This window comes from Arvicola amphibius, chromosome 7 (assembly GCF_903992535.2).
Source record: "Arvicola amphibius chromosome 7, mArvAmp1.2, whole genome shotgun sequence".
In the NCBI taxonomy this organism is placed as follows: Eukaryota; Metazoa; Chordata; class Mammalia; order Rodentia; family Cricetidae; genus Arvicola; species Arvicola amphibius.
In genome coordinates this window covers 38947041-38970176 of record NC_052053.1, presented here as the reverse complement: position 1 = coordinate 38970176, position 23136 = coordinate 38947041, and the positions used below count along the sequence as shown (strand labels likewise).

At 36.0% G+C, this 23136-nt stretch overlaps 1 protein-coding gene across 1 annotated transcript in view; it reads right to left on the bottom strand.

Moving 5' to 3' along the window:
- Positions 1-23136, bottom strand: part of Lrp1b (LDL receptor related protein 1B) — a 1542993-nt gene that overhangs the window by 672609 nt on the left and 847248 nt on the right. The gene's annotated exons all lie outside the window — the stretch shown is intronic.

The window sequence follows — 23136 nt, the reverse complement described above, 5'->3', positions numbered from 1 at the left end:
CCTATTCTCTTTGGATGCATTCTTTGCTCAACCTGGATGTAGTGGGGAAGGCCTTGGACTTCCCACAAAGCAAGGTGCCTTGCCCTCTCTTAGGACTGAAGGGGGTGGGAGAGGAAGTTGTTGGGAGGGAGTGGGACAGAAGTGGGAGGAGGGGAGGAAGTGGGAATTTTGATTGGTATTATTTTTAAAGTAATAAAAAAAAAGATTTGTGGATTTCTCCGAATTAGGCCTTTTATCTCAAGAAAAAGTGAGTAAAGTCATAATTAAAGTTTTTCCTTTAAAACAGTTTACTTAGAATCTTAGAATGTTTGATAGAAAAAACATGAACTTTATCAGTAATCTGTCAACTTTTAAAGATATGTCTAAAATAAATGCTGATTGAGCATCCTACACTTAAAGTGGCCAAAATGCTTTAATTTATTTCATTTTTTATCTACCAATATTTTTACATTCCTATTAGCCACCTACCTATCTCACTGTGTTTTTGAGTTTGGAATTTTAAGCACTACTTAATTTGGAGAAAAATTATAAAAACAAACAAACCTACTGCATTTGTCAGCATTCAAAAATGAGAATCACTGATCATATTGTCCATCCCTAAGTATCTCTGACTTAGAAAAGCCCCATGTGCCCACAATTACCAATGTCTCTCAACACTGGAATTCTCTTCCCGAAGCCATCCACTCATTGCTGTTTCTAACATATTTATTAGTAATTTTCTACATCATTTTCAATTTCCATCCATAATCTACTCAGAATGGTATTTTACTTTCTTTATATTATAAATTGCTTTATTTACTAATGAATACATTTCTGATTTTTCCAGACATGAGGTTTTACATATTCCCATTATTTTAGTATTTGGTTCCCAATTTTTTATTTGCACGTATAATTTCATCATTGGCTAAGGCAGGGACCGGATGCTCCCTGGGGCTCACACACAGAAAGCCTAGCATGGAGGACTGTTTATCAGCCTGGCACTGAGACTAAGATTAAAAGCTTCCTGGGGCTTGCTGGGCTGCTGGCCTCATATGTGTTGAGTTCCAGAACTGAGAGAAACCTGTCTCAGAAAAAAGAAAGAACAAGAGGAAGAGTGAAAGAAAGAAAGAAAGAAAGAAAGAAAGAAAGAAAGAAAGGAAGGAAGGAAGGAAGGAAGGAAGGAAGATTTAAAGCTAACTCTAGTTAAACACATTACAGACATATATGTACATACATATATGCAGCATGCATGCATTAGTTTGATACCTAAGCAAACTCTGATCATATTTCTGCATGGCAAAATGTTGTGACTAGCATCAGTTAAGGTGAAGAATTACCGTGTTAAATCTCAAATTCATCTTAACCTTTTCTTGATAATAATGTCAAAAGTAGAGTCCATTTTAAGAGGAATAAATTAAGCCGGGCGGTGGTGGTGCACGCCTTTAATCCCAGCACTCGGGAGGCAGAGGCAGGTGGATCTCTGTGAGTTTGAGACCAGCATGGTCTACAAGAGCTAGTTCCAGGACAGGCTCCAAAGCTACAGAGAAACCCTGTCTCGAAAAACCAAAAAATAAATAAATAAATAAATAAATATAGAGGCTATAGAGGCTTTCATTTAGCACTGGATAGAAAAATACATATCCCTAGTTTCTTACTATTACCACTAGGTTCTAACAGAGAGAAATGATATCTACTCACAATATACACCTCACCCTAAAGCATAAATTACAGCTCAATCCTCTTGAATTTAATATTTCCTTCTTTCATATTAGTTTTACTTTAACACTTGAAATTGGTGTCTAAATATTCTGTTAACTTTTGTATTATATTTCATTAAAATACTGTTATAAAATTATATTTTTGACAAATAAGTAAATATGGATTTATTGACTTCATATATGCATATATACTTCATATATACATATATACTTTGACTTTAAATCTTTCAGTGTAAAATGTATCACATTTAGAAATATTTAATGATTAATTCTGTAAAATATATTAGAAAGTAAAAACCAAAATTTCACACATTTTATCCTGTTCCAATTACAGTGGGGAAGAGAAAGCTATATTTTATCTTGGTGATTAGTTTAACTACATAAAATATTTTAAATGGGCTGTTGAAATTATTTTTATTGTTACAGGTAGTTTGCACAATTCTTCTATTGTATGTTTGCCTTAAAGTTTATTAGCATGTTATATGTAAACAGCTACAATTTCTCTTTCAAAGAGTTTCCATTTGTCTAGTGCATATGGCTTAGGGGATGGCTCCCAAAGACATCATTTTCAAATGCTTTTCTGTTTATTTTCTCCCTCTTGCCTAGGTATCTGCTTCTTTTTTTCTCTAAAAAGAACCTAGGAAAGTAATATTCAATGAAATCTCAAAAATCCTGTATCTCATAACCCAAAGGATAGAGAAAACTGTGATGACCAGGTTGTGAGAGTATACAGGTATTAATATAAAATTAGATGATAAGGTAATAATGTCATGGGAATCCAGGTCTAGAAAAGGGATTCCTTAAGTTAAGGAGACCACGGTCACTCCACCTTTCCTGTTAATACTTGGAAACCGGCACGCTGAAATTGTCATTTCCAAACCCCAGTGAGCAGCAAATAATACACTTCACCTTAGGATGCTTCACAAGAGCATCAAAGGTCAGAAGAAATTCGATATTCCTGTTACTGATATCAAAACACTTGAGTTTTTCAATATACTGTCATTATCATTACCCGGAAAGTTTTTTTTAAATATGCTTTTTTTATATATTTAAAAATTTCCATCTCCTCCCCTCCTCCTCCCCCTTCCCTCCCCTCCCCTACACCCATACCCCCTCCCTCCCTCTCCAGGCCAAGGAGCCATCAGGGTTCCCTACTCTATGTTAAGACCAAGGTCCTCCCAACTCCCCTCAGGTCCAGGAAGGTGATCAACCAAGCTGAGAAGGCTCCCACAGAGCCCGTCCATGCAGAAGAATCAAAGCCCAGTGCCATTGTCCTTGAATGATGCTACAGCAGTGGGAGATTTGGGAAAGACCGAATTACATTCTTCATTCTGTCTTCTGTTTGAAATCTGATTTTTACCTGCTGTAATGTATGTAGTCATCTCTTGATGTGAAAATTAAAATGGCACTTCTTCAAGTTACCCATGCTGTTCTGTATTTACTGATAGACACTTTTTAGATATCACAGCTATCTTTGTATCCCAAAGAACAGATTACTTATTTGTATTGCTTTTACTTCATTTTGACATTGGGCTTGTTATCTCAGAAGTCTGTCTAGTTAGTCTAATGTCTGTGGTTAATTGTATATTTATGTTTATAAAATTATCTAGTGATGGAGAGCAATTCTGGTACTGTTTAATGTAGATTAAATAAATGACCTAAGTATAATGAGAATAGTTAGTATGTATGTGACAGTCATTTTTCTAGTAGTAGCCAACAATAGATGCATTTTAAAGTTATTCACATGCTTAACTATTTGGAGTAAACATAGTTACCACAGAATAGACTTTTAATTTGATTTATTCCATAGATCAGATTTTAAAAGATGCAATTATATAAACACATTGTAGGATAAATATATTGCAACATTTTATGTTTCTTGCTACTTTTCTACTTTTCTTTTTACTTTCTGTCTTTCTTCTTTTGGGGGTTGGGGAGAGTGGTCAGGACACAGGTGTGACTCTTTCCTAAATGACTATAAACTTTATAGAGAGATAATCCTGGGTTGAGAGCCTGGCTCTTGTTTATTAGTGTGTACAGTAAATGGAAAATATTGCAAAAGTCTTCTCATTTATGATTTTTATTTAGAACTTTATTATATGTAGAGTGGTAGTTTATAGAAATAGATTGTGGAGAATGAATGAATGGATGGATGAATGAATGAATGGATGGATGGATGAATGTATGGATGAATGAATGAATACCCTAGCCTCATACTCTTTTCCCAGCCTCAGGAAATCTAGTTGGAAAAATATTTGGAAAGTGATTAAACACATGACTTTCAAAACTATCAAATGCTTGATCACATAAAGCATTGCAGATAATACTCTTGACTGTGATTTTTCCATGTTATACAGGGTTCGGAAGCATTCCCCATCAGTACAGAAAGTGCTGGCCAGTGACAGTCAGGAAGGGAGAAGCAGACACTGCCTTTGGGCTGCCAGAGGGCTTTTTGGATACAAGTATTTAAGCAGACATAGATGATACAAAGCAGTTCATCAGAAGGTAAGCTTTAGATGATTCTGTTCAGCTGTAGGCTAACAGGCGTCCTGCGTGAATTTCAGGAGCTCTGTTCTACATTGTGGTTGATCTGCAGGCCGGGCATATTACACAGACTTGTGGTTAAGACAGTTTCAAGTTAGAGAACATCTGTCCTAATGTGCCTATCAAAAGCAAAAGACAATCTGTCTTCCTGCAAAACATGGAAACATTGAGAATCACTTTGGGCAGTTTTAACATTCTTCTGAAGGAAGCCACATAAAGCTAATGTGATTAAAATATCCATGCTAAAGCAGGTGACTGGGAGGGAAGGCATTGGGATGTTCTACATCAGAAAGGACTCAGATCTCTGAAAAACCTGAAGTGAAAATGCATTAATACTTGGAGAAACTGAACGAATTTCAAGAGGAGGTTTTTCACAGATGGGATGGAGTAGGTTTGGGAGAACTTTTGGATCAATCGGTATTTATATGGCAGAACCCTAGAAGTAAAAGGAAGTACACAGGAGTGAGTGAGGAGAAAATGAACAAAAGTTCAGGAAAAACAGCAAATTTCTCTAACAATAAAACAGCCATGGAGAATACAAATAGCAAATACTTTAATATGTTTTTAAAAGAATAAAAAGTAGAAGATAGATGGAAAAGGTCCTAAAAAAAGTAATGAGTGAAGTATGCATTCCTTGGTGCCTGTATATATAAAAGTATATGTTGCCAATAAATGGAGAAGTTTAAATATTAATGTCAATATTTAATAGGACACAGTACTTAATTCTACAGCATGACCATAGTATGTTGACGGTCTAACCCTACCTATGGTCAATTAGTATTGTCTCATAGTATAAACATTGTCAGCTGAGAAACCTAGACTGTGGGTGAAGAAAATGGTCTCTTCTGGAAATTAGTGACATGTCACTTATTTCACAAACCTACTTTACAAGTTGAAACAGTCCCATATGAAAAACTAAGGTAAAAGTTAATCTAAGACTTTTAATAAAATATATCAAAGTGCTCATGGAATATATGACTATACAGCCACACAGAAAGATCCCAGATGTAGAAAAATAATATCCAAACTATAAATGTTCTCAAAATTCAAAATTAAAAACATAACTTTTATAAAAGTATAAAAAGGGGAATGAAATATTTGATCAGTAATGTTTACAGATTTATCAAAACAGGAGTAGCCTGACAAGATCTTCAGATATTTAGGCATTAACTATGTCTGTAAAGATTACTGCAGTCTTGAAATCAGATGAATAATGTAAGAACTTCAAGCAAAATTTATTTAAGTGGTCAAGACAAAAATACTCTAAGAAATAAAGGCAACCGGGTGTTGGTGGCATACAACTTTAATCCTAGTATGTGGGAGGCAGATGCAGAGTGATTTCTGTGAGTTTGAGGCTACCCTTGTCTATGGTGTGATTTCCAGGACAGGCTCCAAAGACACTCTGTCTCAAAAAATCAAAAACCAAGAAAACCAAAAAAAAAAAAAAAAAAAATCAAACATTAAAAGAAAACAATTAGAACATTTGAAATTAAAAATTACTCTTAGAATTACAAGTTAAAATAATGAGCCAAATTACATACTAGTATACTGAAGGATTAGATTATATTTTGAAATTAGTTTGCTGTTGGGTGTTCTTAAGATTTTTCCATATACCCTTAGTTTTAGTTAATCCACTTCATGCCCCCTTCTGTGCCTATTCTATTTACCCTCGGTTTCTATCTCTCTTCTTTCATACTGAAAATAGTAGGAAAAACAGAAATACTCAAATGGAGAGGCAATGGGGTAGTCTGAAACATTTAAACAAAGAATAATACCTGAATTTGGAATGGAGTCATATAGGATAATATGGGATAATAAGAAGAGGGAAATGGGGAGTTGATATGATAATATTTAATTGCATACATGAAACAGATGTTGAAAGAATAGACTTTAAAAAGGAGATTGACTAAACTGTAAAATCTAAAGAGATTATCATATCTACATAGTGAAGAGTAAACAGAAATGAAAGAGATAAAGCATCGTGGCCGAGAACTAAAGATCCAAAACCCTGAAAGAGAAAAATAGAGAAAAAATCATATTGAAATGCTTTCAATGCACTTTCTAAGTGTATGTTAGTATTAATTAATATTCAGGAAGAAAAATAATCAGCTAACAGATAAAACACAGCAGAAAGACAGGAATAGCAAGAACCAACTCATGAACTGGATTTGACATGCAAGAATTTCAAAGCATTAAACCAGAAGTAAAGGGTTGTTAAGGTTTTAGAAATTCATTAACTCCCTTTCCCAAAGCAAGTGGAGAGTTAAGCAAAGGTAAAGGAATGAGCAAAATATCACAGGAAAATCAAGAAGTAGCCTGACACTGAATGTAAGAAGAAAGCGTTAGAGGGAAGTTGTATTGGAATAGATGTGCTAACGATAACAGAGAGTTTTGTCCTCATTTAAGAAAACAAAATTCCTCAAAATCTTGGAAAACGTTTTAGTTGTAGGAGTTTGGGGAAACTATAATTATGTTTCTGAAGTCATAAATAAATAGATGGAATAGAAAATAAATGTATAACATTGTATTTATTTACTGCGAAATGTAAAGACTTCAAGAATCAGTGTGCGTGGCTTTGTTGAGAGCATCCTGTCCACATGAGTGAATATTGATGCCACAGAACTAGGAACATGAAAACTGAAACCATAGGGACTGTTTGTGTGCTGTTATTACTACTATTATCAATATTTATTACTATTATTATTGTTAATTCACATTTTAGTGAAGTAAACATTTTCAAACCTTAAGAATGAGATCATATCTAAAAGTGGCTGCTCTTCCTGGCAGCATGAATAATTGGTATTAAAGCAAATCTATGCTTAATTCAACCCTAAAGCTAGTAAACAACATAGTCATATTTGTCATCCTAAGAAGTGATTGAAGAAATTAGTTTTAGTAGAGGTTAAGATATTCAATAAAATATGGCAGGTAAATGATTATTACCTCATATACATTCATATTAAAGTAAAAATAAACATGGATTGATTATCACAAGTAAATTAATTTTGTCATGTGCTATAAGGCTATATTTCTGGAAATTTTCTTCTCTAGTGTGTGTATATTTGTGTATGTGTGTGTGTGTTTGTGTGTGTGTGTGTGTGAAGAATATCATCACATTCTTCAAGAGAACAAGAATGGAAATTTTTATTGTATGATAATATCCATTGAAATTAGATAACATGGAAAATTGATATGCTGTGTAACATTGCATCATCTTTTTTCTCATTCTAATCCCAACACACCAATAATTTATTGTAACTGTGTGTAGGCAGAAGGAATCTGTTACCCAGAATTCTTTGTTATCAGTGTCATTGCTGCTAGTTTGAAATTTGGGACTTTTTGAGAAAAAGGGACTTTCGAGTACATAGGAACTTTTCAGAGCAAAGGGAATGAGAATTGTCTCCTGGATCTGTGTGCGATGGTTTCTTGGAAGGCTCAGGTCACCACCATTCTGCTTACACTAGGCAGGCATTTCCCTTTCTTTTCATGAACAAGGAAAGCAGGCAAGCTAGGCAAGGCTGCACGTTCTTGAAATACCATTTACTTTGCAACCAATGTAGGGAAGTTTCAAGTTCAAGGCCAGCCTAGGAACAGTGTTCTTATTCTGAGGGAAAAGTAGGCAGAGTGAAAGTACAGTACTTAGAAATAGGACAGATTACAGAACAGCAGCTTTATTCACAGTGTGGGTCTGAACCCAGATGTGGTTATGATTATAACATGGATTCTGCTCCTGTTTGATTTGAGGTGCATTAGGGACTGAACCCTGAACCCCATACACTTACTTACTGGACCTTCATCTTCAGCTTTGTACATGGATTCAGTGGCCCCAGTCTTATCTATTCTAGTTCTAGAACGTCCCTCTCACGTGTAAAAACAACATAAAAGTTTACAATGAACTGTTTTGTATCCTCATCCTGTCCAAACCTGCCTTCAAATTAATGCTTACAATTGTGCTATAGAAAGATTGGAGCTGGTCTACTAAGAAAAATGTTTCCATGGAAGCTGGAAAAATGGCTCAGTGGTTAAGAGCTTGGGCTTCTCTTGTGAAGACTTGGCTCCAAGAATCATGTCAAATGGCTCACACCTTCCTGTAACTTCAGCTCCAAAGTAACCCAATGTCTCTGGTCTCTTTGGGAACTGCATTCACATGTACCCACATGCAGATACACATACACAGACATAATTAAAAACAATAAAATCTTATAAAAAGAAAATAAATTTGTAATATTTTAGGGGTTGAATCTAGACGAAGACAGTAGTATTGACTCCCATCAGGCCGGATGCCATGCTCATGACAACTAGTGAACATTTATAAATCACAGCACTAGTCCTTATTTGTAAAGTTTAATTTTTAAAAAAGACAGACAACATCAGTGAGAGCTTGAAACCTGCACTGCATCCGATCTGTAACTACTGACATATGAAACAATAGACATATATTGCTTCAACATTATCCATAGATATACCATCAACTCAATCACTGTGAAGATTTTTTTCTTTCCTTTTTATTATTACTTAAAAAATACCAATCCAAATTCCCACTCCCTTTCCTCCTCCCAGACCTCTCTCCCTTCACACACCCTCCCTCCCACCCCTCCAACCCTAAGGAAGTGCCATGCGCCCTGCCCTGTGGAAAGTACAAGGCCCTCCCTACTACATCTAGGCTGAACAAGGTTTATATCCAAAGAGAACAGGATCCCACGAAGCCGGTATATGCAGTAGACACATCCCAGTTTCATAATCAGTGGACCCCTCAGTCTGCCCCAGCTGTCAATCCCCTTCAGAGAGGCTTGTTTGTTCTCTTGCTCGTTCACTCCCAGTCCAGTTGGAGTTGGTGAGCTCCCATTAGCTCAAGCAAACTGTCTCAGTGGATGACCTTGAATTCCTTGCTCTTACTCAATTCTTCCACTGGACTGAGCTCCCAAGATCCAGTTGAAGAGCGAAAGGAGTAAAAGTAACATCCAGTTAAAGTGAAGATTTTTTTTTAATGGAAATATATTTTGGAGCAATGCTACTGAGGGGCATGGCACTCCAGGTGTTGGTCACTATCAGGAAGACTTAGGTATGTAAGGTATTCGCTCATTTGTTTGTTTGTTGTGTTCCTTGAAATACAGTCTCTCTTGAGCCCATGGTGGTTTAGAAGTTACTGTGTAACCCAGACTGGCCTGGAATTTGGGGCCATCTACTCAGCTCTTCCCAAACACTGGGATAAGGAAGGTACCACTTCACTAAGCATGCACACTGGAGTCTGGCTGGGACTTGAAGAGGTCATTTTAAGTGACTTAAAAAAAGATTACTGCAGATATTAACCTAGTAATGGAATCAAAAGAAAGAGTAGTGCTAGTAACTAACCATCAAAAGAGGTGTGACAATTTCCCTAGATACTGGAGTTAATGTTGGAAGTGCATGCTATTGCCTGTTCAGTTCTCATGAGAACAAGTTAGGCTTGTGAATGAGTGAGTATATGTGTGTGTTTAAGAGAGAGGGAGAGAGAGACTGCACTCAGTGTTTGTGTACCTGTGTGAGCATGTCTGAATGCCAGAGAAGATATTCACATGCTCTGCTCCATTCCTCTGTCTTACTCCTTAAAAAGGGTTTGTCACTGACCCTGCAGCAGGGCAGGCAGCCACCGAGTCCCAGTGATCTTGCAATCTCCACCCTCCACAGTTCTGGGGTTTCAGATATGTGAGGTCAAAGATGTTGGGACACTATATCTCGTCTTCATGGTTGGCCAGCAAGTGATCCTATCCACTAGGGATTCCTTCAGCTCTGGTTACTTTTTATTATTTTTCTTTACATAAAAAGTAAATATATTTCAAAGAATTTTTTTTTCAAAATTATCCTAACGATAGCAAAATACAAATAAGAATGCATAAAATCTTGATGAAATAGGTAAAATATATCAAGGTGAATACCTGTGCAGCTATTCATCAGTCTGCCTTCCCATCAGCAGAAATTTTTGCATACCAAATAAGCATGCATGTATTTCTTAGATTCATGAAGGAATTTCATAAAACTATTATTTTCCAGTGAAGGAATAAATCACAATAAAGGTCCCAAAAGAATAATTACAGACTTTATCTCATATGGCTGTTAAATAAGATAAATAACATCTTTATCTGGGTAGAAGAAATTTATAAATGATTGACATGTATTCTTGCTTGTACAAATATTTTGAAATAAATTTATCAAGCTGATTATTAATCAATGTAATACTAATTAACTTTTTCAGTTCCATGAAAATTGAAATGTCTGCTCCAAGTGTTCAGTGTTCTACACAAGCCCTTTCTTAATTTATTAATATAATTTTATCATTGCTTTTTGAAATACCTAGATAGGATCAGTTTTACATTACTATGACAATTTAATGTTACCTTATATAAATGTATATATCATGCTCTATGCTTGTAGTTTATTTGGAAATTTTAAAACTTTTAGATTATATATATATATGTATATATATGTATATGTATATATATACTATATGTATATATATATATATATATATATATATATATCCTAGTGAGGTAGAAGTGAAGTGCATAGTTTTTAAAACTTAATCAACAGTAGTTAATCTATTTTTATCTATTATTTTAATTTTTATAATTTTTATTTTAAAAATTGAAAAGAGCAACATGAGAACTTGCCTGAGATCTAAGGGTAGCTGTCATTTTAATAGTGAAATGAGTGAGGTATAATGACTTCCCTCTTTCTGTTCACAATTGATCACATCAGGCAGATGTGCATTTTCTACTTACTGAGAGTCCCCTTAGGTCTTTCTCGAAACATCTTAGGGCAGAACCTATGTTTTTTCACCTTCTCCAGGGTTAGTGTTAGACTAAATATAATTTCAGCTTACACCCCAGGAAAGTAATTCTGGGGAGGAGATCACATGTGCCCATGAAGCTTTGCAGGGCAATTACGAGGAGCCAGATCTTGACCTCCTTTCTGCCTCATACTTTAGAGGAGAGTTTTAATTTCTCTGCTTTCATATATGCTCAAACTTTGGAAAATTTTCATCCATGAAATGAGCAAGAACTAGTGAGTCAAATTTGTACAGCTTGTCTGTTATACAGAACGCCAAAATTCGGAGTACAAGCTCTGAGAATGTGAAGGGGGAAGAACATTTTGTTTTGTACTTAAGTGTGGCTGACATCTTTAATGAGGGAAGAAAATGGGGGGTTAGCGAATGCTGCTCAGCTGATGCAAAAGTGGCAATACTTGGGAATCATTTAAAGGCAAACTGACCTCTAAAAAGTATTGTGTTTCAAAGTAGGTATGGCATTTGACATTTGTCTATTTTGTCTATTTTGCTGATTTTCTCTAAGGACAAACTCTTTGTCTCATTGATTCTTTGTATTGCTTTCTTTTTCTATTTTGTTGATTTCAGCTCTCAATTTGATTATTCCCTGACATCTGGTTCTCTTAGGTGAGTTTGCTTCTTTTTGTTTTAAAGCCATGGTATCCAATAAGATACATGGGTTTATCCCAAAATTGGAAAATTTAAAGGAAATGGACAATTTTCTGGATAAATATCGCTTACCAAAATTAAATCAAGACCAGGAAAGCAAATTAAATAGACTGATAACTGCTAAAGAAATAGAAACAGTCATGAAAATCTGCCAAACAAAAAAAGTCCAGAACCAGATGGTTTCTGCTCAGAATTCTACAAGATTTTCAAAGAAGAACTAATACCAATACTCCTCAAATTGTTCTACACAATAGAAACAAAATAGAATATCAACCTAAACAGAGAATTCTCAACAGAGGAATCTAAAATGTCTGAAAGACACTTGAAGAAATGCTCAAATTCTTTAGCTATCAGAGAAATGCAAATCAAAACAACTCTGAGATTCCATCTTACACCTACAAGAGTGACCAAGATTAAAACCAATGATGATAACTTATGCTGGAGAGGATGTGGGGTAAAGGGAACACTTCTGCATTGCTGGTGGGAGTGCAAGCTAGTACAGCCCCTTTGGATATCAGTATGGCGATTTTTACAGAAAATTAAGGAGTAACTTTCTTTAAGACGTAGCAATACCGCTTTTGGGTATATACCTAAAAGATACTCAATCATATCACAAGGACATGTGCTCAGCTATGTTCATAGTAGCATTATTTGTCATAGCCATGACCTGGAAACAACCAAAATGGCCCTCTACAGAAGAATAGATAAGGAAAACGTGGTACATTTACACAATAGAGTACTACACAGCAGAAAAAAATAATGACATCTTGAAATTTGCAGGCAAATGGATGGAGCAAGAAAACATCATACTGAGTGAGGTAACCCAGACCCAGAAAGACAATTATTATATATACTCACTCATAAGTGGCTTTTGGATATAAAACAAAAAATCCAGCCTACAAACCACAATCCCAGAGAATCTAGACAACAATGAGGACACTATGAGAGACATATATAGATCTGATCTATGGGAAGTAGAAAAAGACAAGATCTCCTGAGTAAATCTGGAGCACGGGGACCATGGGTGAGGGTTGTTGGGGAGGGGAGAGTCAGGATGGGGAGTAGAGAAAAATGTATAGCTCAATAAAATCAATAAAAAAAAAAAACAAAGTAGGTGTGGTGGTACACACCTTTAATTCCAACAGTCTAGGGTCAAAGGCAGGGAGATATCTTTGAGTTTAACTTCAGCCTGGTCTACATAGTGAGCTCAGTCCCACCAGGGATATCACCATGGGGGGCTCCAGGTCAGGGCTCCATAGAGAGATCCATCCTAAAAAGGGAAGGGAGATGAAGGTACGCAGGCTGACCATCTGATGGCAAAGAAGACAAAGTCCTGGAAGTCATTGTTTGACCACCACACTAAGCCACACAAGTACTAACTTAATAAATCCACGTGAAAATATTGTTTTGATGAAAAGCAATATATCAAGACATGCACAAAAGAAAGAATTTGGCATGAGTGACAAACTACATTGCACGAAATTACTATCATCCTGGGTACATCTAAGCTAAATATGAACAGAGTCTGTTTTCAAGATGTTGCCTCCAAAGACAAAACTGCAGTTTCCTTGATCAATACAGGGCCTCAATGTGGGGATGTTTAAACTAATAAATTTAGCATTAAGAAAAATGAAAATCAAGGGATATATTTACGTAAGTGTACGTGCTGTTTTGCTTGTTGTGGCTCTTGTTTTTGTAAATTTGACACAAGGGAAATTTGGAAATGGAATCTTAATTGAGAGAGTACCTCCAACAAGAGTCCTGTAGTAAAGATTTTAGGATATTTTCTTCATATGGGAAGGACCAGTTCACTATGAGCAGTGCACTCCTGGTCATATAGATGTTCCTGGGTTGTAAAAAAAAAAAAAAGGCTGGTTAAGCCAGTCAGGAGGAGCAGGCGAGTAAACAGCGCTGGTCCACGGCTTCTGCCTCAGCTTCTTGATCGAGGTTCTGACTGAGCTCCTGTCCTGCCTTTCCTTCATGCTAGACTGAAAGATGAAAGGGGTGGGTAAACCCTTTCCTCTACAAACAAGTACCCTAACCTTGGAGACATTCCCCAGTCATTGACGTTTTGCTCTCAAGGGCATGCTTGGCTAGGTCATTTCTAGCCTACACTTCTTGTTTGTGTAAGAAACACCAGGAAGGGGAGCTCAAAAATAGCTGTCGGGAAAGTGTTCCTCAAAGCTTGAATACATATTAAAGTCTTCAGGATATACGATAAAGACTGCTGACCCTGTGGCCTCTCAAGATGGAAAAGGCAATTTCAGCGTGAGAGTGCTGGCAGAAGCCTGCTGGTTTACCACGATCATCCAACTAAGAACAATCATCAGTCTTTGTAGAGATAAGCCATTATGGTTGTGCTGACTTGTGTGTGTGTGTGTGTGTGTGTGTGTGTGTGTGTGTGTGTGTGTGTGTGCATGTCTTAACAAATTAAACTTGTAGGGCATGCAGAAATCACAGACTTCTTCATGCTAAAAATCACATGAGTTGCCGTCCCCTCAAAACAGGTACTTGGCATTCTTCCCAAACCCACCGGACAGATACCTTTTGGGCAGGGTAGGTACAGGAAGCTCACTGCAGCAAGCAATGTGCATGATGCTGGGTCTTGTGCAAGAAATGTGGGAAAGACAGAACATTTAAGCTGAAGCACAAATTGTTGCTTTTCATAATTGCCTTCCAGAATCTGGTCTCTGTGCCCACCCCACACCACACACACACACACACGCACACACACAAGCACACACACATACATGCTGCAGACTGGGCTTTTTTAGTCAATGAGGGAGTTGTAACAATAAGTAAACAAATAAATGCAAATATTATAATATCCCAATGAGGATAACAAAAATACAACTTAGCAAAAGGCTGCCTACCATTTTTAAGCATAAAATCTTGAGAACGTTTAAATACAAACTCACAGAGCAAAGAAAATAACAAGAGAAGGAGGCAGCAACCTAGGGTACAAAATACACATCTTCAAGATGCATAGGTAAAAATAGTCTCCTGATGTCTTTGAGTTCCATAATTTTAACAATGATAATTACTGTCAGATTGGGGATCAGAAAGAAAACTAAAAATCCAAAAGATAAAACACAAAAACTTCTAACTATTACAAGTTTATCATCTTATTGATACTAACTCCCAAACACAGCATAGAACATTTTTTTCAAAAATCAAGGTGTATTATCAATAATTTCATAATTAACAGAAGATGAAAAGTAAATTTTAAAAATGAAAAGTATGGCCAGTATTTATTTTTGTCACCGGACAGACACCAAAAGTGCTACAATTCTCTGTTTCTGCATCCATTCCTTGGCTGGAATCTGCAATCCATGTTTTATTTCTGGCCAAAAGCCAGGATTCTCAAAGAGAGTTCTGTTTCTGCTTTAGCTTCCTCTTCATTCTTCTCTGCTTAACCCTTCTTTGCCAGGACAATATGAGAGAATGCTTCTCTGGTTGGCCCATGTGAACTCCCAAGCTTGTTGCACATGTGTCACCTCGTCGTGGCCATGTTCCTCTAAAATAGAGTTGACCAATAGCATCATGGACACCAGTCCCTTACATCCCATTGTGCCAAACAGGAGGCTCTTCCAGTTGGGGCTTAAATTCTTCCCCCAAACTCACCCTTGCCTTTCAGGTCCCATAAATATCATTGTTGAATTTGTGGGACAGAATTCAGAAAACACTACTTTGGGAGTCTGTTGACTGGTGGCATTTGAATTTTTCAGCATCTTATTTCTCAAAGTTATGCACATTGGAGAGGGGGCAGCATCTATTGCTCTCAAGAAACTGCCACTTTTTTTCAGTCACATGGAGAGGTGAAGTTTATATAAATCACTGACAAGCATATTAGGTAAAAACCATTAAAATAAGTTTTCTTCAGTATTTAGAGAAACTATGTCATTAATAATAATAATAATAATAATAATAATAATAATAATAATAGAATTCTTCATTCTGAATGAACTCAGTTTTTTACAGATATAATTTTTGAGTAAGGATGCATCATGAAAATACCAAAAGTAGAATGCTCTCACATCACACAATATTTCGAAAAATATCCCCATGATATTTCTGTCACACATGCAAGTTGATGGCAAATTTAGGTGGAGGAATAGTTGGATCAATACTATATTGACATAATTTAAATTATTAGATTGGATTTTTCACACAAGTATATAATTGAGTGTTTATTAAACAATTCACTAATGTGTTTCTATGATTTGATGAAGGCCTTAAAATATGTTTAATATATTGTTTAATTTCCAGCTGTGACCAAACTTTAGACATTGTAACATGATACTGTTATATATAAGGCTCACATTTGAACTGCTTAATAAAGTCAAAACTATTCGCAGAATCATGTCCTTATATTTTATGTAAGCTTTTGATGTTTGTACTGAGTTGCATTAACACTTGTACATTCAGGCAGCCTGTAGGCCCCTGGTTGAACCCTTACTGTATTGAGTCATGGGTTCATATGAAGAGCTAAAAAGATATTAAGTTGATAAAGGGGGATGGTGTAAAGTAGAGAGGATAACATTCAGGACAGCTCCTGAAATAAATGGAAAAGGGAGAATCAGACTGTCAACATAAAATTAAAATACCTTGGAAATACTAATACTGCAAGTACTCAGATACCCAAAGGGACAATCTAGTTTCTTCGTTTGAATATCTCTCTCTCTCTCTCTCTCTCTCTCTCTCTCTCTCTCTCTCTCTCTCTCTCCTTTCTCTCTCTCTTTCTCTCTCTGTTTTTCTGTCCCTGTCTGCCTAAGCTTCACTTATAGACCAGGCTGATCGGAAACTGACTGAAATCCACCTTGCCTCTGCCTCCCAAGTAAAGAATTAAAGGGGTGTACCATGATGCCAGTCAATCTACTTGATTTAATAATGTTTATATATTCGTTATCATTGTGTTTGGAACTTTCAGTGTCTTACATAGTCCATGCAGACATACAACTTGGTATTTATTTGGGGATGACTTTAAATGTTAATCCTCTTGCCTCCACCAAACAAGTGCTGGCTTTTCAGGCATGCTGCATCATGTACAGTTTTATGTGGTACAAAACCACATGTGATAAAACCAGGCGTTTTGTGCACATATATTAGGCACTTTAAGAATATCATCAGGTCTTTATTAATTTTGCTTTATTAGTTTTCTTTGATTTTAGAGACTTGATCTCACTATAATTCAAACTGGCACTGAACTCATGATCTTCCTGTCTCCTCCATCAAAATGTTTCAATTCTAGGTGTATACTAGCACACCTGGCTTGTGCTTAGGTATTGTAATTAATGAAGAACTCAACATTCCAGATATGGATAAAGCTTCTATCAATAAATTCTAGAATACTGATGAGGAATAGTTCATGGAAACAGTTGTATTAACATTAGAAGTCCTCTTTAATGGAAAAAAATTAAATCTCTGATTGAAGAGACTGTGGGAGATGCTAGAAAATGGAAAGATCACCCATCCTCATGGATTGGAAGAAGTAATATGGTATGGGGAAATACAATTAGACCTATAGCTATTTCCATGAACAAAAGTTAGTTCAAAATGTGTCAAAGACCTCAGTGTGAAACCTAAAATTATGAAAGTATTATGGAAAACATAGGGAATAACCTACAAAGTACAGGTATAGAAAGGATTTTCTAAATGGGACTGTTTACTCAGAGATTAAGGCCAACGATTAACAAATGGGAACTCCTAAGGCTTGAGTACGTCTGTACATCTAAGGAAACAAGTGAAGGTTAATCTTAATAGGCGGCAATCTTTGTCACCTCTGTATCCAATAGAAAATTAATACCCAGAACATATAGAGAACTCAATAAATTAAGAATTGAGGAATCAATTGGATACAATTAAAGGAATTGAAAACAGGTCTAAATATAGAATTCTCAAGATGAAACATAAGAATAGCTTAGAAAAATATTTTAAATATCCAAGATTCTTAGCAAAAGAAGAAATGCAAAGTTACCTTCTTTTTTCTCACTTCAGTCAGAAAGGCCAAAATTAAGAAAAGAACTGACAACAAATTGCGTTGAGGGTGTAGGAACATGATGCCCCCATTCTCTATAGGTAAGACTTCAAACTGGTGTAGCCACGATGGAAGTCAGGGTAAAGAATTCTCCAAAAGATACCATATGACCAACCTATACCACTCCTTGACATTTGCTCGTAGGACTTCATATCTTACTATAAAAATATACCTGCTTAGCCAAGTCCATTGTTCCTCTTTTCACAATGGCAAATAAATGGAAACAATTCAATATCCTTCCATGATGAATGGGCAATAACTATATGGTACATAGACACAATTGCATAGTATGTAGCAATTGCATAGTAAAGAAATATGAAACATAAATTGCGTACCAAAATGGATAGAACTAGATAATATTACACAGAATGTAGTGACCCAGACCCAGAGAGACAAGCACTACATATTCTCTTTTATTTGTAGATCCTGGATCTATATATTTGAGTAAAAATCTGAAGTACCCTAAGAATCTAGAAAATAGATATGTACCATGAGGAAGAGAAGGAAGTCGGAGATGTAGAATAGGGAATAGCCAGGCTCTATTATTATTATTTCTCAGAAGGAAATGGAGAAACTGGGGACTGTGACTAATTATTAGGGAGGGAATATAATACAGAGGAAATGACAGAAAAAAATAAGTAGCAAATGTTGTTTGAAAAAAACCACAGGAATCATTTTCTAGATGAAGAAAATTACACATGTATGTGTGCACATCTACATGTAATATATTTGCATATTAGTGTATGTTAAATGGGATAATCCCTTTTGAAATGATAATGATCATACTAAGAGCCATATAGAATATCTAACAAAACCACAAAGACCAAACATTGGAAATATCCCTTTCTTTTGTTGTTCTCAGGGTCCAAGAAAATGTAAAATCAATACAGGTTATTGCTATTATCCCTAGGTACTCCCTTCGAGAATTTATAAGTACATCCTTTCTGCTGAAAACATCACATATTTTGTATACATGCTTTGGTAGAATTGAGCAATAAGTGATTTGAAAGCCTCCTCTCTTAGGTCTAGTCCTCATAGTAAAGGAAGGTTCTATGCAATCTCCAAAGGAGAGATAAAATCAATATCCCTACCCAGCCATGAACTACAACAGTGGTGAGCCCAAGATTTCCTCAACAGTGAAGTCATGGTACCTTAATCTTGGAGATACCCAGAAATTGCCTAACTGGACTCAAGCCCAGCCAGCAGGTAGAAGTCTATACCTGGTACTATAAACCTACACAACTACCAAGGCTGGAGAAGTCACAGATCCTTGAGGAAAACCTGATATTGTCACTTTCCAGCACAAATTCCAGCTGTATTTTGAATACTTATCCTTGAACCTGCTGATAGTTGTAGATGTCACCCTTCATTAAAATAGCTTATTTTTGCAGCAGACAGAGGCTTCTACAGAGAAACATAATAGAATAGTATCATGGGCTTCCTGGCCACAATTAGTATGTTTACAGCACAAATTCTAAGCCTCAGGCTCAGGAAATCCTATTGAATAGGGAATGGAAAGATTGTAACAAGATAAGAAGAAAACATGAACAAAAAATGGCTCCATCTTAGTTTTGAAATTAATAAACTTCATTGTCATAAAGCAAATGTAAAACAAAATCAAATATACATGTAAGTTTGTTAACTCAGTGGTTTCAAAAATAGAGTTGTTGGCCTACTAGCATAAAAATTAGCACTAACTAGGAATTTGTAAAAAAAAAAAAATGTAATTTTTCTCCATCTAAGACCATTTGCCCTATGGAAGAGATTCTCAGAAAGATAGACAACATATCTTTCTAATGATGTTCTGCTTTAGTTTTCTGTTTCTTTTTTTATTGATTTTTATTGAGCTTAACATTTTTCTCTGCTCCTTTCCCTGATTCTCCCCTCTCCCTTCACCCCTCCCCCAAGGTCCCCATGTTCCCAACTTACTCAGGAGATCTTGTCTGTTTCTGTGACAACCCCAATGACCAAAAGCAGCTCATAGAAGACAGAGGACTTTTTTGTTTGTTTGTTTTGCTTTTTTGGTTTTTTTTCCCTTTCAGATGTCACATTCTACCACTGAGGGAAAGCAGGATAAGAGCTCAAGCAGGAAACAGGAGGTAGGAACTAAAGTAGAGGACACTGCATTTACTGGCTTACTCCCCTCAGCTAGCTGGATCAATCTGATTTTTTACAACCCAGTACAACCTGGTCCGGGGTGGCATCATATGGCTGAGCCCTCCCATATCAAGAGGCCAGTTTGTCATGGGAATGGACGACAGCACTCTTACATTCCTTTTCCCAGACAAGTTTAGTTTGTTTGGAGTTGGAAAGACTTGTTAATGAGCATGTTTTCTAGAAGAATCTTAAATTTGCTCAACTGAGAGAATGACACCATTAAGTTAAAGATTCTCAAACATCAATAAAGACTCATTCCTCTAAAACAAGTTAAAAAAATTATTCTTGAGTATTAAAAAGAATTTCATTGAACTGCCTAGAATGAGGTATGGATATTTTTTTTTTTATTTGTAGCTATCATTTGCTGCAATGGGCAATATCTATGTGATATGTGATAAAAAAAATGCTATGTGATAAAGGAAAGACTGATTTTGATATATTTCCTACATCTATTTTTTTCATTCTACTCCTAAAATATTCAATCAGGATATCCTTTTTAATTTTTACTTCCTGAACATTTTTTAACTTCATCTTCATTTTTAAATGCTCAAAGCATTCAGTAATAGAATTATTATAGTTTCCCCAGGATCCTGAGGCCTTACCTATCTATCTATCTATCTATCTATCTATCTATCTATCTATCTATCTATCTATCTATCATCTATCTATTATCTATTTGTTTTCTATTCTTTAAATTAATCTATTATTAACATAAAATAGTATATAATGAAAATTTCATACAGACATTATTCTAATTTTTTTCTTAATGATTCTCCTTTTTTTCTCTCAACATTTTCTACTTCTAAGTCGTTGATCCTTCCTCACCAGCTCTTATTCTTTTTGCCTTCATTTTATATATTTTTCCTGCCTTCTCACTTTTCCAGTGAGAATGAACATTCCTCTCATTTGTCTGTAGATACTAATTTTTATCAGTAGCAAATATACTCATATGTGTTTGCACACTTTAAACCTGAATTTAATATTATTTTCCATGAAAACTACTAGTTATTCAACATGCCAGGGGTAGATCTTGAGACTTAAGTGAAAATACCAGAATGAAGTCTTCTGCAAAGGCTGACACCTTTGGGAATTTCCTCTCTTCCAAGACCAAATGTAAAGCAGTCTAGTTCTGATGAAATTTGGAAACCGGAGCTATATAATCTACATGCATGGGTAATACCAGTTGGATGTTGTTTCCTTTTTCTTATTAGGAATCAGTCTTTGTCATTTTGAATTCAGTGAAAGGCCATGTTATGCCACAGAAAAATAATTTCTCCTACAAAGGGAGATTGTTTCTCCCAAAGCTCCTTGAACAGCTTCTTATATACAACTCTTGATGTAAAATCAAAAAGAGTGGGCTGTCCTCAAGGGCACAGTCCCTTAGAGTCTACCTATGCTCTGATAATATAGTAATATAGTCATTATTATACACCCATGCACATTCAGATCCAGTAAGTGGACTCAGTGTATTTTAAAAAATAACATATGCAGGTGGGAAAGAAAGGTGGCAGAGAGATCAGGGAAGGAGTGCAGAAGGAATGAGTGATATATTTGATTCAAAGATGATGGTCAAAACACATAATCAGAATACATTAAATTATCAAATAATAACAATTAAAAAACAATGTATTTCATGCTTTATATATTCGTATTTTCTTTTATGAGGGGTATGGAATATCAACTAGGCAAAGAGTAGAAGATCAATACAAAAGGATCTGAAGGGAGGATGGACAAACAACACTAAAGTTGTTTAATAAAACATCGAGATATCTTATTATGTTATACCCATTAAAATCATACAAGATGAATATGTGTATGCACATATATATTCATATACATATGACTATGGATTTGGATGTCTATCAGATATTGAAGGGGTTGGATTGACAAATAGGTAAGAAGCTGACAACCTACTAGGAACATGTTCTATTCCTGGTTGTCTAATAGAAAATGACACGGCAAGAGGATTGTAAAAACAATAGAAGGAAGCTTCTGAGAGATTTTTATATGTTCAGAAAATCTATTAGAGTGTTGTTACTTACATACATGCCATTTCTTAAACAAAATTGTTATGAATTTAAAACTAAACATTTAAATGAAGGCAATAATCTTGAGGTTCATAATTTTATAGCAAATTTACTGACTTGATTGTGTTGTGAACGAATCCTTGGTTTATTGCATTGATAAAGCAGAAATATTACATATTACTTACTTCTGCATGTCTCTCCCCGATTTTACCATTTAGAAAGTGAGATTGCTTCTTGTAGTAGGGAATGTTAAAGCAGTAGCACATCATTGTTTAAAGCCTATAATAGGGATGTGTGCCCTTAATCAAGATGTGCATGAGAATATGACTTTGCTTGTATCTTCTTAGCTACTCATGCCTCATACCCAAATCAATGCAATTCCAGAATGACTAGTTTTTCTCAGCTTGGTCGATCACCTTCCTGGACCTGGGGGGAGTTGGGAGGACCTTGGACTTAGCATAGAGTGGGGAACCCTGATGGCTCCTTGGCCTTGAGAGGGAGGGAGGGGAGGTATGGGTGGAGGGAAGGGGAGGGAAGGGGGAGAAGGAGGGGAGGGAAGGGGGAGTAGGAGCGGAGGGAGGGGGGAGGAGGAGGGAAGGAGATGGAAATTTTTAAATATAAAAAAAAATAAAATAAACCATAAAACTAGTCCATCTGCTCCTTCAGCCAATAGCTGCTGAGATACCAGCCCATTGAGGCGTGGTCTCTCCTTCTTTAAAAAAGTAGCAACTGCCCTCTGCTCGCTTTCTGGCTTCTGGCCCCCTGGTTCTGGCGACTAGGCTCACTTCCTGATTTGTGCAGAGGGCTGTTGTCTGGGACAGTGATCTGTAAGTTTTTCCCCTTTAAATAAATAACCATTCTATTAATCATAATTCCAAACTGGTGTTGGATTGTTTGTGATTTACACCTTCAGCAGTCTCTGCACTTCTCACCGCTGGGAAGGAATTTACACAGATCTACATGTACAAAAGAAAATAATTGCATTTGCAACTTTGTCAACAACAAATCCTTTGTCAAAAGGAAATCTTTTTGAAAATTGGAAATCTAGTGATATGTGACTGAGAAGGATACCATCAACACAATATTTTGGCAGTCAGAATTTTATGAATTTACAGAAATTCACAATTGTTATTTACTACTTAATCTCAGTTTAGATGATTCACTACTCCCAGAATGTGTCATAGGCATTCTAACCAGAAACAT